Source organism: Mustela putorius, unplaced genomic scaffold (assembly GCF_011764305.1).
Source record: "Mustela putorius furo isolate JIRA1106 unplaced genomic scaffold, ASM1176430v1.1 tig00003836_pilon_pilon_pilon, whole genome shotgun sequence".
Taxonomy (NCBI): Eukaryota; Metazoa; Chordata; class Mammalia; order Carnivora; family Mustelidae; genus Mustela; species Mustela putorius.
Window position 1 is genome coordinate 32,510,271 of NW_025421989.1, and position 19,807 is coordinate 32,530,077.

Below are 19,807 nucleotides of genomic sequence, written 5' to 3' on the forward strand. Positions count from 1 at the left end.
GAAGCCCCAGGTTTTCTAAAGGGATCCCTGAGGAGCCACCATGAGGAAAAGGAAGAAAACAAAGTAATCCTGATAATTAGCACCTTCCCCTTTAGGCAGAGCAAGCAAAAGTTTGCATTCTGTTGTCATTCCTGGAGAAAATTCACATATAAACAATATTAATTCCACCAGTAAAAAGTCACTTCTGGAGTCCGTGTCCTAATTACCAAGGGCACTAATTTGTCAGAGAGACTCCATTTCCTAAATCCATTATGCTCTGCCGTTGTTGGCAGGAGGAAGAGGTAGCTGAGTGTTCTCTCTTAAGTGCTATCTGAATAGCCACCTCTGCAATGTGCATTTCTCTCTCTTTTTTTAAGATTTTATTTATTTATTTGACAGAGAGAGATCACAAGTAGGCAGAGAGGCAGGCAGAGAGAGAGGGGGAAGCAGGCTCCCCACTGAGCAGAGAGCCCGATGTGGGGCTCGATCCCAGGACCCTGTGACCATGATCTGAACTGAAGGCAGAGGCTTTAACCCACTGAGCCACCCAGGTGCCCCTGGAATGTGGCTTTTTGATGAACTGTAGAACATGTTTTGTTAGGCCAACCATCCACTCCTGGATCTAGATTGCAGCTAACTATCACAGAGGTAATATCATACCGTCTATGCTGACAGGTTGTAAAGCATTGACTATAACATAGAGTTTGGTATTTAAAACCGTATTTCGTATTTGGTGACTTCGTCTACCTGCCTTTTCCCCATTAAATGGCTATTATCGGTTACAGTTCTTTCCATATTCTTCCATATGGGACAGAACTATAATCAGTATAGATAGGATCCATAAATTAAAAAGAAACTTTTATGTCTAAGAACTGTAAACACTAAGACAAATGATACCCTTGCTAATATAATTGAGGCACTAGTGAAAGGAGAAATACCTATCTTCTGTTTTGATGATTCCACCTGATTGTGAACTTAATTTTGTATAAATTAGAGCATTTGCTAATTTTGTATTTGTTTTCTGGGGGTAAGGTGTACCCCCTCATCCATAAATATCATGTATTAGAATATTCTACCTTTAAATCAGTTCTTAATGATTGCTGGTAACTTGATTGCTGCCATCTACCTTCTCAGGAAAATTCTTTAATAAGGAGTTACGAATTGTGAAATTCCTTCAAAAGAAAATTTGGCCTTCTACCTTTTTTTATGAGGCAATCTGTTAGGCTATTTCTCTGTATCTCATTATTCCTTATTAAGCTTAAGATCATTGGACAAGAGACACCTGAATATATGCTGTAAATTTTGGTTTTACAAGAAAACCGTGCTGAGTTAGTAAGACTCACCATGTTTGTTTTGTCTTTAGAGAATACTCACTTTATAGACATACATTACCTCTATTGTTTTCTCTTGTAGAAATCCATTTCTGGCATTTGCGCCAGATGTATTCCTGGAAACCTGCCTGTTATCAGCTGGCATTTTGTCACATACCTCTGGAGGCACAAAGATATATATTTTTAAGTGTTAGGTAGTGATCATAACCACCACATTGTCCTTAAGAAGCAGCTTCAGGATTTTTTCTTCTCTCTAACACTGAGGCTTCCCACTCTCACTAGCTCAGTCCTATAACTTCAAATTAATTTTTTAAGTATCCAACTTCCTGTATAGCCTTTAACTCCCTAATTCCCATGAAAACATGGGAATATATGTACATATGTATATATGTATGTATATATATATATATATATATATATACACATATATATACACTACATGCCACCCTAAGCTGTACATTTGTGACATATTGATTGGGTATATGAACACCTAGACTATATAACAAATTCTGAATTAGAAAACCTACTCCCTATGAAAAAATTAATTTTAAGTTCCTCAAATAGGTTACAGAGGTGAGATACAATTGGGAAATGCCTTTTTCCCACCTTATCAAGAAATAGGAAGATGGTCCAAATGGCATCTTTTTAGTTTACATGACTTTGTTTTTTAGTAAATGAAATGTCACTTTGGAATGTGGGAATTTTGTTTTTCTAGGAAAAGTTATTTCCATCAGTCTGTGATAAGAACTACTTACTTCATACCTTTTTCAGCCAGAAAAAACCTTGAAGGCATTGTAGGCATGACCCACTGAGTAAATAATAGTGTCACAATGGCTCAGAAGCAAGAAAACAAGGAATTCTGAATATGATGCATCATAGATTTTTTTAAAAGATTTATGTATTTATTTGACAGAGAGAGAGGTCACAAGTAGGCAGAGAGAGGCAGGCAGAGAGAGGGGGGAACCAGGCTTCCTGCTGAGAGAGAGCCTGATGCTGGGCTCAGTCCCAGGACCATGAGATCATGACCTGAGCCAAAAGCAGAGACTTAACCCACTGAGCCATCCAGGCACCCCGCATCATAGATTTTTATATAAATCTTAGCACAGGGTTGGGTGGGGCGGGCATGCCTTGTTGGTATTCTCTTCTATTTATTATCTGCTGTTGGTTTAGGGGATGGTGGTTGGTTGGCTGGAAAATAGTGTATTCATATCTCAAAAGGGTTTGGATAAGATAAACTATGCCTACACAACAAAAATCTTCCCAGTTATAAAACTTCCCAGTTACAACTGAAAAGGCCTAAGAAATGATATACAACACCTTAGCTTCACAAATTAGGAGACAGGCCCAGATAAATTAAGCAACAAAATAAAGAACCATGCAGCCAGTTTAGTGCCAGAGCTGGAACAGGAATCTGCATATTGTGACTACAAATTCAGGACCTTTTCACCATATTACACTCCTCTCTTTTCTTGCAGTTTCACTAGTCTTAAGTCACGGTTGGTGAAAGTGGTGAACAGATTATTGGCTTTCAAAAGATTGTTTCCAAAGTCAGTGTTCATGTGACAAACAGGAGGCTTATATAAGTGGATAGCTTAGCATATTCTGCAGTCTTCTGAGAAATTCACAACTAAACAAGGTATTAGAGATTTATTCAAAAAAGAAAAACAGCTTCCTGGTTAGTGTGTGGACCCATTATAGAGTCAGTTGTTGCTATGCCAACATTTACACAACATTCTCTAGGAACCAACTTTCCATTTGAATAAATATATTTTATGCTTACCTTTTTAATAAGTGTTTAAAAACACTTATTAAGAAGTATTTTTATGGAAATAGTTCTAAAACAGATCATGTAATCTACTTCCTTCCTAAACAATATCCTGAACATCATGGTCCTTTCTTGATGACTCAGATTCATCATTATAAACATAATCACCGATGCCTACAGCTTTGGGAGTTGTTAGTATGGGGGAAGGGTGAGGTTAAAGCCTATTCCAAATAATCCTCAAAGGGCCTTCTGTCTCTCTTTTCTCTTGCCTTCAGATTAATCAGCTTTCACTTCTTGTTTCTCTCAGCGTGTTGAAGTAATTCAGCCTATCCTACCCCTTCTGCTTTTCAGCTTTAATGTGCAGGGAGGCCTTCAAGTTTCATAGCCAGGCTCATGGATGAGAGTTGCATGAATTGATCCTTGATGAATCTAAGGGAGCTGAGGCTTCCTGCACATAAAGCATGAGATAAATTGTAATGTGCGACCTTGGTCATCTCTTGTTTCTAAGTTCATGAGATTGGGTTTATTTGAGTGTTTTCTGCATAAATGATATGTTATAGTCAGTATCCACAATGATCATGTAAAATACTGAATAGCTACCTAAACTATCAAATAACCTAAAAATGAATAGAAAATAATTTAATCATTCAATGTATTTTGTTGTAGCTTCTCCTGATTCTCTTCATGTGAGTCATGTGTATAATTTTCATTTCTTATTCTAGCCTTCTTAAGATCTTCTTTGTGATCTGTTAAAATTCTAATGATAATAGGCTGTCAGCATACGTTTGACCAAACTTGAAGTTAATAAAAGTATGCATATAAGTTATTGTAAAAGATGCTTCCTTATGATTTTGTTACAGATGTCAGATCTGTATAATAAGGACCAGAAATAGACCTTGATTTACATTCTGAAGAATTTCTGATATTTTAAAATCTCTTTATCTCCCAAATATTTATTAATCATCAAAGTATATTGTGGCCACTACATGACATTAGATAATTGAAAGAACCTATGAGGTTCTCGTAAGGCTTTAATGTGGCTAAATATACAGTACAGCAGGAGAAAAATGGCTAAGGTGATTTTTTAGTTGCATGGGATAACTTTGTCTTCTAATTGTGAACCACTGAGATATGTCTAAGATAACCTTGGTTTCAGGGGAACCAGGCAAGGCACAAGTTCACTGAGAATCTTTGACACTCTGCCAGTCATATAGCTGAAGGTAGGCTGCATAATCAGTTAAGTCAGATGCACACCATCAATCTATTCATTTTCAATAAGCAGTTTAGACAGTCTAGTACGGAGTGCCTCCAAGGGAGTTTCAGACTTAAAATAGCACTTTATGAAGCTAGCACATTTCATCCTAAACTTGACCAGGGGAACCAAACTCCCAGGCATCCCTAGATTTAAGCATACAGATTCACTGCAAGTTAACCCAGTCCTTACTCATTCTGTATTTTCTGAGTGTCTTTATTATCCATTTGGCAGATCTCCTGTTTTTCCCTTTATGCAATAACTGCCACTGTGATGGTGACAAGTCATGCCGCTATTTAATGAGCATTCATTTTTTTGCCAAGCCGTGAGTTAAGTATGTTATATACATTACCTCATTTATAACCATGAGATTGGTGCTATTATTCCAATCTTACAGATGAAGAAAGCAAGCTTAGGGTTTTTTGCTTTTCTCCCATAGCTGTTTGCTGTAACAACTTTTTCTTACTTTCTAAATGTGTAACTGATGTGTACCAGTGAACAACCTTGGGATACCAATGAGATCACATTTGTTACTCAAACAACTGCAGCCCCTGGTAATACAAGAATGTCTTCCTTCCCTGACCAACCTTATTCCCAGGGGAAATTCGAGAACTCTAGGATTACACATTAGGTCTAGAAGAGTAGGTCTTGACTATTGCATTGAAGAAAAGGTAATGGAGTGTTAGATTAATTGTGCAACGTTCCCATTCTGTTACTCCCGATAGTCTTGCTACTGTCGCCAGGATGTAGTCTTCTATCAGATCCAGGGCAACTAAACCAGGTGTTCTGGTATCCAGAACAGTTCCAAGTACACTAAAGGAATCAGTTAAAGTAATTGAATAAGTTGCCCTAGCTGGGGTGGTATTAATTTTCAGCAGGTCCTGGAAAAGAAAAGAGTACCTTTCTATTTAGCATTTCACTTACTTTTGCCACCCACTCCATAATATAGTAGGCCCGATTTCCCAGTGTTTCAGCTATTTAGTGACCTTGTTGTTTCAGTTTTTGTATTCCTGGTCTCTTCTACAGACAAGCTCATAGAACCAGAGGGGATAATTGAGAAAGGGCTAACTTAGTATAATCTACAACTGAGTGATGTGACTAGGGGAACTACACTGTATTCTTTTCTTGCTACCTGTAACTCTTATGAGGGCTGCAGTAACCCATGTGACAGGTTTCTATAACTTTGGACCTTCAAAATGATCATGGTTTCCTTTCTCAGAGAAGGAACTTCCCACCCATTTAAGTTTAGAGTGCCAAATAGATTTGGAAGAGCGGTGGCAAGATTCCATGTCTCCAGAAGCTGTAGGTCAGAGTCTCCCTCTTCCTGAGTTTATGGTGCCCTTAATTGTCAGAGTGATTTTTTTTTTTATAGCAGCCATAGGCCGAAAGAAGTACCTAATAATTCCATTTATTACATAATTAGGTTCAGACAACTTAATAAATATTTCTATCCTGACAGCTTAGTAGCCATTTAAGAAAGTAATATACCTAAATTGAAAGAAAGTACTATTTTTATTTCAATCTTAATAGCCGTGCATAGGATGTGTGTTCCTGTTGTGCACTACCCAACTTCTCACACCTTGGAATCTAATTGGATGCTGCCACCTCCATTTCCTGTTCCATATTGATTTTTCACACAGCATATTTTTAAAATCACAGCTGAAAATCCAGCTTCACAAAGGAAGTGGGCATAGAACTTTCTAATGATGAAACTGTTAATTACCTTAAGCTGGTAGTTTGTGTGGCCAACAGTTGTTGAGTATCAATGCATTTCCTTTAAAAATATAAAATATCTTCACATTCTCCATGAATTTGCTGCAGCACCCTAGGGGCCCTTGGTACACAAGTTGGGTACCAATGTGCTAGTTCCTTGCTGAGCCAAAAAGCATCTGGCTATGTCCTCTTCCCCAAAATAGTATGCGTCTAGCTACTCCACCTCTACTCTTAGGGGAAATGAGATGATTCTTCTAGAACAAAAAGTGTTCATTAGAACAAAAAAGTGTTCTTTTAGAACATGAGATGGTTCTTTTAGAACAAAAAGTGTTCCTCCAAAGGGAACACAAATAGTATTCTACACATTTCAAAAGATAGTTTCTCTTGCTAAAAAATGGATATTTAAGTGCTGTCTCACTGGAAACTTTGCTGTACATGTACTTATTTCACAGTTGTATATTAAGTTTGCAGTGCTACTTCATAATCAGAGGCACAGTCCATGGTTTCCCAGGTTCTAGATACTTAATCTTCAAGTTCTTCCCATTCTGCCTTTTCATTTATTCCGCACTTATTGAATCCTATTCTTAATCAAGTTCTTTACCAGGTGTTACGAGAGACAGGTTAGGTAGGTCAAAATATTAATAATATATGGAGCCCTGCCCTCAGGAAGCTTACAGTCTTCAGGGGGAACCAGAGAGACATACCAAAAATTACAATACAGTTTAATTAATTGCTGTAATTGAGGTATTTACAAATACTGAGAGTTGATAGCACCTCTGTCTAATGAAGTGGGTAGTAGAGTCTGGGGAAAGTTTTTAGAGGCTGTTACATCTAAATGGAATAGTTCATTAGGCAGAGGAAATATCAGGTACAAAATTAGGGAGGCATAAAGAAATGATGAAAGATACGGTTTGACAGGGATAAGGTGCATGGTGGGTGTAGTGGCCGAGAAAACCACCCAGTAGCTGTATCTTTGCCATCTTTTCCCTTCTTTCCATTCCTATTGCCACCACTCTAATGCAGGAGCTCATTATTTCTTAATCTGGTCTATTTTAAGTAGCCTTTTACCTGGCCTTTATCCCTCCATTTTCTCTTCAGCCTTCCCCCAAATCTGTTGTATCTATACATTTTTTTAAAGTAATGAAGTAGTATTCTAAAATCTTGAGTGCTATTGAATAGTTTAAACATTGTAGTTTAATACTGAGTGCCTCTATGACATGGCTATTGGCCCCCATTTTCAGTTTCACTTTCCACTCCTCCTCTTTTGAATCTTATACTCAGGCCCTACTGACCAAGCTCACTGTACCTCATCTATGTCCCTTGCTTTATTCAGTTGGAAACTCTCATTCAATATTTTGTTTTCCTAGGATGTCTTTCCTCGTCATATTTGCACATCCTGATCCTACCAATCCTTAAAAGGCCAGCCCCCAAAAAACTTTCCAGGACGCCCCCCTCCAGGTTACTTTCCTACCCCCAAACATATGTACCCAGTAGAGCTATGCCTGCCTTCTGACCTCGAAGAGCATCCACCATAGTCCGTCTTTCATTAGATTTCTTTGTGTTTCTTTTATCCTTATTATCTTTTGCACTGAAGAACCTTGAGGGCAGAGGCCATCTGCTAGTCATCTTTGTAATTTGTCACGATACCCTACATAGTCTATATTCAGTAAGAATGTCCTAAGAAAAAGAATTGTGTTCACTTGAAAAAATGTAAATATTTGCAACTTTAAATAGTGGCTACTTCAGTGAAATCAAACCCAACGTGAGAGAACTGATTAGATAATTGGAGTAGACATTTTTTGGAGGTGGTTCTTAATTTGCAGGCCTATTGTCTGCTGTTTTTCAGCAAATGTTTGTATGTGATTACACTCGCACTAAAGATTTTTTGGCATAAAAATACCAGTTTTAGTGTTCTACAATGCATTAAGAACTATATTCTACAATGATGTATTTTGTTTAAGGCAGTAATTTAGGTAGTTACTTGAGCCATTCTCATTTATTTTTATCCTTCTCTTTTGAAGAGAAGGCATAGGTGAGAGCTATTTATTTTGAAATTATGAAAAAGTAGTTACATTTTTAAAATAGATACACTTATTTAGTAGGTGTGTATGTATCAGTGTTAGATTTTAAATATTTTTAGTAGTAAGGGTGTTTTCTAATTGAATCTAAAGAAAACGGTTTAGGTTTTTCTTTATTTCCTTAATGAGAGAGGTACATGTTTCAGTAACACCGCAGTGTTCTATTCTCAAAATAAATTTACATCCTGTATACTTGTCATATCGTTTACTCTCTGATGCAGGTATACAAATGATTCCAGATAGCTGTGGGCTTGCTCACATCCTTTGATGAGAAGGAAGCAGAGGAAGGTGATCAACGTTAGTTTTAAACATCACTGCCTTAGTTTTGGAAGTCCAACTATAAGGCCTTGCATCTTGGGATGTTTTACGAAAACAGTGTTTTACAAAAATGTAGTCTGATCTTATCCTTCAGGTCCACGCTGCTACCTTCCCTTATTTTCTTTCCACTTTGAAACACTCCTAATTCTGGTATCATCCATTAGATTTCCAAGTTGCTTTGATGAGGACCTGACACAACTTCCTGTTCCTAACATATGGCAGACATAACTAACCTATAACAGTATCATTCCTACTGGTCAGATTCTTACTGTGGGTGGTATCTTTTACTTTTTAATTTTTTTATTTATTTGACAAGAGAGGTCACAAGTAGGCAGAGAGGCAGGCGGGGAGGTAGGGGGAGGGGAAGCAGGCTCCCTGCTGAGCAGAGAGCAGGATGCGGGCCTCAATCCCAGGACCCTGAAATCATGACCTGAGCCGAAGGCAGAGGCTTAACCCACTGAGCCACCCAAGCACCCTACTTTTTAATTTTTTAAAAAATCTTTATTTTTTCATTTAAATTAAAGTTGGTTAACATATAGTATAATATTGTTTTGATGAGTAGAATTTAGTGATTCATCACTTACATATAATACCCAGTGCTCATCCCAACAAAACCCCCCTCCCCTCCTCCCCTCCAGCAACCCTCAATTTGTTCTCTGTATTGAAGCATCTCTTACAGTTTGCCTCTTTCTTTTTATCTTACATTATTTTTCCATCCCTTCCCCTATGTTAATCTGTTTTGTTTCTTAAAACCCATGTATGAGTGAAATCATGGTATTTGTGTTTCTCTGACTTATTTTGCTTAGCATAAATACCTTCTAGTTCTATCCGTCTTGATGTAAATAGCATGATTTCATTCTTTCTGATGGCTGAGTAATATTCCATTGTATATATACCACCTCTAATTTATCCATTGATCTGTTGATGGACATCTGGGCTCTTTCTATAGCTTGGCTCTTGTGGACATTGCTGATAGAAATCTGTACCTTACAGGGGGCGCCTGGGTGGCTCAGTGGGTTAAAGCCTCTGCCTTCAGCTCAGGTCATGATCCCAGGGTCCTGGGATCGAGCCCAGCATTAGGCTCTCTGCTCAGCGGGGAGCCTGCTTCCCCCTCTCTCTCTCTGCCTGCCTTTCTGCCTACTTGTGGTCTCTGTCTGTCAAATAAATAAATAAATAAACCTGTGCCTTTTCCCATCCCTGTGTTTGGAACCTATGTTCGTATCCTTTGGGCAAATACGAGTAGTGTAAATTCTTGATTGTAGGGTGCTCTGTATTTAACTTTTTGAGGGTCCTCTATACTGTTTTCCAGAATAGTTGTACCAGTTTTCATTCCCACCAATTGTGTAAAAGTTTTCCCCTTTCTCCGTGTCCTCCTTGCCAACATTTATTGTTTCCCGTCTTGTTCATTTTAGCCCTTCTGACTGGTGTGACATGGTATGTCATTGTGGCTTTCATTTGTATTTCCCTGAAGCTGAGTAATGTTGAAGCATTTTTTCATGTGACTCTGAGCCATTTGTATGTCTTCTTTGGAGAACTCTCTGTTCATGTAATCTGCCCATTTCTTGACTGGATTTGTTCTTTTTTGGGCGTTGAGTTTGTTCTTTATAGATTTTGGATACTAGCCCTTTATCTGATAAGACTTTTGCAAATATCTTCTCCAATTCTGTAGGTTGTCTTTTAGTTTTGTTGACTGTTTACTTTTCTGTGCAAAAGTTTTTATTATCTTGCTGAGATCCCAATAGTTCATTTTTGCTTTGTTTCCCTTGCCTTTGAAGACATGTCTAGTAAGAAGTTGCTGTGACTGAGGTTTTCTCACTCCAGGATTTTGATGGATTCCTGTCTCACATTTAGGTCTTTCATCCATTTTGAGTTCATTTTTGTATATAGTATAAGAAAGTGGTCCAGATTCAGTCTTCTACATGTGGTTTTCCACTATTTCCAATATCATTTATTGAAGAGACTGCCTTTTTGCTATTGGATATTCTTTCCTGCTCTGTCAAAGATTTGTTGACCGTGGAGCCAAGGGTCCATTTTTGGGTTCTGTATTCTGTTCCATTGGTCTAGGTGTCTGTTTTTGTGCCAGTACCATACTATTATTTTTTTTTTAATTTTATTTATTTGACAGAGATCACAAGTAGGCAGCCAGGCAGACAGAGAGGGGAAGCAGGCTCCCCGCCAAGCAGAGAGTCCAATGCAGGGCTCGATCCCAGGACCCTGGGATCATGACCCGAGCTGAAGGCAGAGGCTTTAACCCACTGAGCCACCCAGGCACCCCGAGTACCATACTGTCTTGATGATTACAGCTTTGTAATAGATCTTGAAATCCGGGATTATGAGGCTTCCTGCTTTGCTTTTCTTCTCAACATTCCTTTGGCTATTCAGGGCCTTTTCTGTTTGCATACACATTTTAGGATTATTTGTTCTAGCTCTGAAAAATGTTGGTGTTATTTTGATAGGAATTATATTGAATATGTAGATTGCTTTGGGTAATATAGACACTTTAATTATATTTATTCTTCCAGTCCAGGAGCATGGTATGTTTTCCCATTTCTTTGTGTCTTCCTCAGTCTCTTTCATAAGTGTTCCATAGATTTCAGCATACAGATCTTTGGTTAGGTTTATTCCTAGGTATCTTAGGTTTTTGGTGGAACTGTAAATGGGATCAATGCCTTGATTTCTCTTTCTTCTGTTTCATTATTGGTGTATAGAAATGCAACAGATTTCTGTACACTGATTTTATATCCTGGAACTTTGCTGAATTCATCACTTCTAGCAATTTTTGGCAGTCTATTGCATTTTCTACAGAGTATCCTGTCTTCTGTGAAGAGTGAAAGTTTGACTTCTTACTTGCCAGTTTGGATGCTTTTTATTTCTTTTTGTTGTCTGATTGCTGTGGCTAGGACTTCTGTTACTGTGTTGAACAACAGTGGTTAAAGTGGGCATCCCTGTTGTGTTACTGACCTTAGCGGATAAGCTCTCAGGTTTTCCTCACTGAGGGTATTAGCTGTGGGTCTTTCATATATGGCCTTTATGATCCTGAGGTATGTTCTTCTATCCTAGTTTCTTGAGGGTTTTTTTTTTTATCAAGAAAAGTTGCTGTATTTTGTCCTGCTTTTTCTCTATCCGTTGAGAGATGCAGAACCATCATATGGTTCTTATCCTTTCTTTTTTTAATGTGATGTATCACGTTGATTGATTTGCAGCTACTGAACCACCTTTGCATCCCAGTGGGATAGAGCCCACTGGATCATGTTGAATAATTCTTTTAATGTACTGTTAGATCCTATTGGCTGATATCTTTTTGAGAATTTTGACATGCATGTTCATCAGGGATATTGGTCTGGAATTCTCCTTTTTTGTGGGGTCTTTGTCTGGTTTTGGAATCAGGATAATGCTTGCCTCGTGGAATGAGTTTGGAAGTTTTCCTGCCATTTCTGTTGTTTTGGAATAGCTTCAGAAGAACAGGTATTCATTCTTCTTTAAATGTTTGGTAGAATTTCCCTGGGAAGCCACCTGGCCCTGGACTCTAGTTTTTTGGGAGATTTTTGATTACTGACTCAATTTCTTTGCTGGTTATGGGTCTGTTCAGATTTTATATTTCTTCCTGTCTCAGTTTTGGTAGTTTTTATGTTTCTAGGAATTTATCCATTTCTTCCAAATTGCCTAATCTGTTGACATATAATTGCCCATAATATTATTTTATACTTGTTTGTATTTCTTCGGTGTTGATTGCGATCTCTCCTTTTTCTTTCATGATTTTATTTGGGTTCTTTCTCTTTTCTTTTTGATAAATCTGGGTAAGGGTTTATTAATCTTGTTAATTGTTTCAAAGAACCACCTCCTAGTTTTATTGATCTGTTCTACTGTGTTTTTTTTTAATCTCTGTATCATTGATTTCTGCTTTAATCTTTAGTATTTTCCTTCTCCTGCTGGTTTTAGGCTTTATTTGCTGTTTTTTTTTTTTTTTTTTTTTTTTTTTTTTAAAGATTTTATTTATTTATTTGTCAGAGAGAGAGCGAGCGAGAGCGAGCATAGGCAGACAGAGTGGAAGGCAGAGTCAGAGGGAGAAGCAGGCTCCCTGCGGAGCAAGGAGCCCGATGTGGGACTCGATCCCAGGACGCTGGGATCATGACCTGAGCCGAAGGCAGCTGCTTAACCAACTGAGCCACCCAGGCGTCCCTATTTGCTGTTTTTTTTTTCCAGTTCCTTTAGGTTTAAGTTTAGGTTGTGTGTTGGAGACTCTTCTTGCTTCCTGAGAAAGACTTCTATTGCTATATACTTCCACTTATGTCCACCTTTGCTGCATCCTAAAGGTTTTGGATTATCATGTTTTCATTTTTGTTTGCTTCCATATACTTATTTATTTCTTCTTTAATTTCCTGGTTAACCCACTAATTCTTTAGTAGGATGGTCTTTAACCTCCATGTATTTGTGGTCTTTCCAAGCTTTCTTCTTGTGTTTGACTTCAAGTTTCATAGCACTGTGGTCTGAAAATATGCCTGGTATGATCTCAATATTTTTGTGCTGCTTGAAGCCCGATTTGTGACCCAGTATGTGGTCTATTCTGGAGAATGTTTGATGTGCACTCAAAAAGAATGTATACCCTGCTGTTTTAGGATGAAATGCTCTGAATGTATCTATGAAGTTCATCTGGTCCAGAGTGTCATTCAAAGCTATTTCCTTGTTGGTCTGTTTAGATTATTTGTCCATTGCTGTGAGTAGAGTGTAGAAGTCTACTACTACTATTATTAATATTAATGAGTTTAAGTTTGCTAATAATTGGATGATATAATTGGCTGCTCCCAAGGTGGGGGCATAAATATTTATAATTGTTAGATCTTCTTTTTGGATAGACCCCTTTATTATGATGTAATATTCTTTGTCTCTATTACAGTCTTTAGTTTAAAATCTAGTTTGTCTGATATAAGGATTGCTATTCCAGCTTTATTTTGATGTCCATTATCATGATAAATATTTCTCTACCCTCCTCACTTGCAGTCCAGAGGTGTGTTTGGTTCTAGAATGAGTCTATTGTAAGTAGCATATTTAATCTATTCTAATACCCTATGTCTTTTGATTGGAACATTGAAGTCCATTTACATTCAGAATAATTATTAATAGTTGTGAGTTTAATGCCTTTGTATTGCTTGTAAAGATACTTTCTGTAGATTATGTCTGTTCCTTTCTAATTGTTTCTTCTGGTCTCTCTTTCCTACTTCAAGGGTCCCCTTTAATATCTCTTGCAGAGCTGGCTTAGTGTTCACCAATTCCTTTAGTTTTTGGTTTTCTTAAAAACTAAACTCTTTATCTCTCCTTCTATTCTGAATGACAGCCTTGCTGGATATAGTATTCTTATCCATATATTTTTCCCATTCAGCATGTTGAATACATCATGCCACTTTCTTTTGGCTGGCCACGTTTCTGTGGACTGGTCTGCTGCTAACCTTATGTGTCTACCCTTGTAGGTTAAGGATCTTTTTATCCCTAGCAGATTTCAGAATTCTCTCTTTATCTTTGTATTTGCAAGTTTCACTATGCTGTGTCTTGGTATTAACCTGTTTTTGTTGATTTTGAGGGGAGTTCTCTCTGCCTTTTGCACTGGAATGCCTGTTTCCTTCGCCAGATTATGGAAATTCTCAGCTAAAAATCTGTTCAGATAAACCTTCTGGCCCTTTTCCCCACTCCTCTTTTTCTGGGACTTCTGTGATATAGATATTATTGTGCTTTGTGGAATCGTTGAGTTCCATGTTTGTATTTGTAATCTAATAGTTTTCTTTCCAGGTACATAATTTTATCTTCTGTATAACCTATTCCTCCTCTTACATTCTCGTTGTGATTTCTTCCAGTTAGTTTTGCATCTCAGTTATAGCATTTTTTATTTCAGCCTAACTAGTTTTTAAGTCTTTTATGTCTGCAGCCAGGGTTTCTCTCGTGTCTTATATATTTCTTCCAAGCCCAGCTAGTATTCCTTTAATTAATTAATTAATTAGCTTTTATTTTTCAGAAGGAGTTCTACTCAACAAAAATATGCACTGTTAGCATTTAACTGCTCTCCCCAAATGATAAATTTCTCCAAATAGTATATATTTATAATATTTATCATTGTTAAAATTTATTCCGATTCTTCAATTATTCTCTTTTGGAGAATATTTTGTTTCATAGAGTTCTAAATGATGAAAGAGGTGGTAATCTGTTGATAAAAAGTCAAGTGTGTGTGATGGATATTGCAAAAGCTTATGATCCTATTCATTTATTCCCTATGGTGGTCAGATGTTGTCATGGAAAAGTATAGGTCCACCCATGTCTGCTAACCAATGTCGAGTGTGTTTAGATCCATTTTTGATACATAATTTTAACTTCTTGACAATAAGATGCCTGAGTTAATAGTTTTGCCTGAGTTAAAAGTAATGGAATACTCTCTTTGCAGACCACCGTACAGTTACCAGAAACTTCTTTTTGGTTGTAGTGATGGTTTTAACGCATTTGTGAACTTCATCAACATCCAACCATTTTCTAGACCACTTATTTTCATTTTTTTTGTCAAAGCTTATGCTCCTTTTCAAAATAGGTCTCCGCTCTTTCAAATATTAAAATATTAGACCACCTCTAATCATCTCAGTTTATGATCCTTGTCAGTTGGTTTGTTACCTACCAACAGTCTTACCTTTCCTGTTGCAGCCAGGTATTGAGAAATTCTAGCAGAAACTTCTAAGTCTGGTTCAAGGGCTCAAACTGCTGTTTTTTGTTTTGTTTTTTAAGATTTTATTTATTTATTTGTCAGAGAGAGATCACAAGTAGGTGGAGAGGCAGGCAAAGAGAGAGAGAGGAAAGCAGGCTCCCTGCTGAGCAGAAAACCTGATGCAGGGTTTGATCCCAGGACCCTGAGATTGTGGCCCAAGCCGAAGGCAGAGACTTTAACCCACTGAGCCACCCAGGTGCCCCTCAAATTGCTGTTTTGAGGTTAGCTTCCACCATGGCTCTTAATTGATCTTTATTTAAAACAGATTTGGGTCTCCCTTGAGGTTCATTTTTCAGACTCTCATCTCCAGAATAAAATTTTTCAAACCACCACCGTATAGTCTTTTCACTAACAGAGCCTTCTCCAAAGACAGAATTGATGTTTTTTACTTGATATGGCTACACAATATTCTAGTTTAAATTCATATAAAAACAGTATTCACAAATATTTCAAAGATATGGTACTATTCACCAAGTGTTTTACTTGTCCCATGCTGTGGCACAAGATTTACATGCAGCAGTCACCTGTTGGTCACACTCGGTGCATGACTTGACCAACTTCACTTTCTTGGTGTGAGTTGAAGACTTGGTCATCTTTAGCAGCGGTGACGGTGGCAGCAGCAGCAACTTGGGCTCCCTTAAGCCTAGCTAGTATTCTTATGGCTGTTGTTCTAAATTCTTGTTTAGATACAATGCTTATATCTGTTAGGAACTAATCCCTGGCTGTGATTTCTTCTTGATCTTTGTTTTGGAGAGATTTCTTCCATCTTGTCATTATGTCTAGGTTTCTGCCTTTTGCATTTTGAAAGCTTGTTATGTTTCCTGCTCCTTAGTGTGGGACTATATTAAGGGTTAATACACTGTCTAGGGCCTGATGCTTCAGGAAGTGTTTCCAGTGTGTGCTGTGTGCACTCAGCCATTGTGTTTTGGCTGCTATTTCCCACAGGTCAGTCCTCTGCAGAGCTCCTCCTTGTTTCAGTGGAGAGTGTTTGGACCTTGATGTAGGTGTGCTTTTATTTGTTTGATAAGCCTGATTTTAAAAAAATAAAGAAGAAGAACCCTGATCCAAGAAAAGAGTAAAGGAAAAAGAACAAAACAACAAAGAAACAAGAAATTGTAAGCCTGATTCCAAAGAAAAAGAAAGAAAGAAGGAATAAAGAAAGAAAAGAAGCCTGATTCAAAAAATGAAAAAAGTCAACAAGTAAAACAACAATTGAACAAAAAACTATAAGCCTGTTTTGAAAGACAAAAAAAAAAAAAAAAGAAAGAAAGTAAAATAAATTTTTAAAAATTTAAAAATAATTAAAAAAAAAGAAAGTCTGGTCCTATTTCCACCAGAACTAAAGCTGAGGCTTTGGAGCGCTCTCTGATCAGTAGACTTGGTACATGCAGAGGACCTGTGTTGGTCTTCTGAGGGAGGGGCCGGCTGCACTGGCTCACAGACAGACCTGCCTTACTGTGGGTGCCCTGGCCTGGGCAGGGGCATGGGGTTTGGCGTAAGCAACTTCATTCTCCACTGCAGGGGCTGTGTTTTTCTCTCTGAAGTCAGACCTTGCTGGTAGGAGCTAGGGTGGAAATGGTGTCACCCACCTTCTCAACCTGAGGGGAGGGGAATTCACAGCTGCTGCCGTTCGGGAGGCCCTCACAGAGAAGCGAACAATCTCCCCTCCTTTGTTCCAGGCTTTTTTCAGATCCCTGAACTGAAAGCAGTTCTGTGTTTTATCTCTGGCCAGTGGCTGGGATTCAAAATTCCAAACCTTACGTGACCTGGCAAGGTGCAGGCCCTTTGCCCTTCCCTAGAGGAGAGCCTTTCAGCGCTGCGTCCGGCACCATTCTGCCCCATGAAAGCAGTCCCACTGCTGTGCTGGTGCCCGGAGTCTGTGGTGAAGCACAGCAAAAAGTTGTCCCCTGCTGTTTAATGGCTGCTCTATGGCTCCTGGCAGGCCTTTTGTCTTTGGAGAAGCAATATACACTCTTGCAAATGTACTACAGGAAGGGGAGCGCTCTTTCGCTCTCTCTCGGTGTGACTCAGGGGATCCCCACACCACAGTGTTTTGCAGGAGCCCTACTGTTCTCTCCGCTCTCTCCCTCTCTCCTTAAGCTCGCTCCACGAAAAGGGCTTCCTCCTCCTGGAGGCACTGCGGCTTTCCTCTTTCTCAGTTCATGTCTGCGAACCTCTTATCTGCCACATTCTCTTCCTCCAATTGTGCAGATTGTTTGCTTAATCCTTAGATCGATTTCCTAGTTGTTCGAAATGACGTGATGTTGATCTCGCTCTGTTCAGGGGATGCGGCGAGCTTAGAGTCCCCCTACTACTCTGCCACCATAACTCTCTGGGTGGTATCTTCTAATTGACCAAATTTATTTGGCAAATGAGATAAAATCTACTTGTGAGCATATTCTACATAGACTTCTCAGTATTATCTTACCTTGTCGCCCAGTACAAGAAGTACAAATACTATGTTTGTGGAGTGCTCTTGGTAATTTGACTAGGCTGGGATTAGAGAGCTGTGTTCTGCTGTACATTACCTTAGAGCTGCTTAACTTTCTGAATTAGCCTGCTTTCTGGTTGCAAGGGTGGCTGCTTTCCTTGACCCCCTTTTCCATGTAGATAGTACATAAGAAAATTGTTTCTGAGGAGAATTATTTTTTCTCTTAAAGTCTTAAACTACATCATTGTTGATTGTTTGGTTTGTTTTCAAGAAAACTGCCCCAAATCCAGGGATATCTTAGACTGTATTAAGGAATCTATTGCATTTAAAAACAAGGGAGCAGACAGTCAGGACCAGTTTTACACTTGTCAGACCACTCATAGAATACTGCACTCAGGGGCGCCTGGGTGGCTCAGTGGGTTAAGCCGCTGCCTTCGGCTCAGGTCATGATCTCAGAGTCCTGGGATCGAGTCCCGCATCGGGCTCTCTGCTCAGCGGAGAGCCTGCTTCCCTCTCTCTCTCTCTGCCTGCCTCTGCATCTACTTGTGATTTCTCTCTGTCAAATAAATAAATAAAATCTTTAAAAAAAAAAAAGAATACTGCACTCAGTGTAGAACACTATTTTATGAAATAAAGATGGTGCAGACTCTGTCTATTTTATATGGCCAACAGATGAAGAATCCAAGCAGGTCTGCTAAGTATCAAAAGAGAAGCTTCAGTGGAAATCAGTTACTGTCTTCATGTATTAGGTGGTCTGTTTATTGAAGGGAATTGTATGTCATTTCAGAAGGCATAAATAAGACCAACGGCTAGAAAGTTGTTAATTCAGTGAAATGTCCTTTGATAAAGGGCTCTGTAATCAAATATGACAAATGTATGTATCATATTTCTGTTCTAGAATTTTGCAGATACAGGTTAAATACATGTTAGGGTCCCTAAAAAATCATGCAGTGAAACATCTTGCTAAATTTGTTAATGCCAGCATTCCATTGTAGTTAGACCAGCAGCACCAGCATTACCTGGAAATGTATTAGAATTGTATCTTTCGGGGCGCCTGGGTGGCTCAGTGAGTTAAAGCCTCTGCCTTCAGCTTAGGTCATGATCTCAGGGTCCTGGGATCAAGCCCCACATCAGGCTCTCTGCTCAGCGGGGAGCCTGCCTCTCCCGCCCCCTGCCTACTTGTGATTTCTGTCTGTCAAATAAATAAATAAAATCTTAAAAAAATAGAAATGTATCTTTCTTAGCTCTACCCCAGACCTATAGAATCAGAAGCTCTGGGAGCTGGGCCCAGTAACCTCAGTGATATTAATTCCTCAAGAGGATTCTGATGCTGCAAATGTGAGAAGTATTGCTAGAAAATTTCTGTTTTTTTCCCAATTCAGCAGCACCCTTTTCATTTCTTTTGTACTACTTGCCACAGTTTTTGTTTTTTACAATTTCTTCTAATGATATTCTTTGACTCAATAGTTCATTTTTATAGATAGCTATCCTTCTGTGGTATAGAAGGAAGGAAACTCTTATGAAAGGCTTACCATAGTTTTCAGCCTAATGTAGGTGCCATCCAGGTGGTTTGGATACTGTGAAGAATCTTAAGTAATGAATCCATATCTTCTATGAAGAGAAATACTCATTTCTCTGAGGTAAACCTTAAGTTCATTGGTACTGTTGACATTTTTAAAAGAGCACTTATTGTTTTTAATTTACCTTAAAATGTTTTTTGTTAAATGTAGACTTTAACATCTTAAAATAATCTGTAATGTGCCATTTCTGGGTTGCTCGGTGGTTAAGGCCTCTGCCTTCGGCTCAGGTCATGATCCCAGGGTCCTGGGATCTAGCCTCACATCGGGCTCTCTGCTCAGCAGGGAGCCTGCCTCCTCCTCCTCTCTCTCTCTGCCTCTCTGCCTACTTGTGATCTGTCAAATAAATAAAAAATCTTAAAAAAAAATCAATAAGATTAGAGACTTCTCTGATTTCCTTGCATTAGCAGAGATCAAATTCTTGTAGCATTGTATTTATCTATACAAAGAAGTATGAATGGCACTTTCAGAACAATGAAATTACAGTTTAAAATGATTAGGTAAAATTAAAAATAATTCCCCATAAGTGTACCTGTAACTAGTGCCTTATTTATTTCAGGGGATATCATAAATGTGTATTTTGAGTGTTTATATGAAATGCTTCTATAAGTCATATGGAAGAAT

General features: G+C 38.4%; 1 protein-coding gene across 3 annotated transcripts in view; it reads left to right on the top strand.

Moving 5' to 3' along the window:
- PRRG1 (proline rich and Gla domain 1) overlaps window positions 1–19,807 on the top strand; it is a 153,439-nt gene that overhangs the window by 68,509 nt on the left and 65,123 nt on the right. The window lies entirely within an intron of this gene.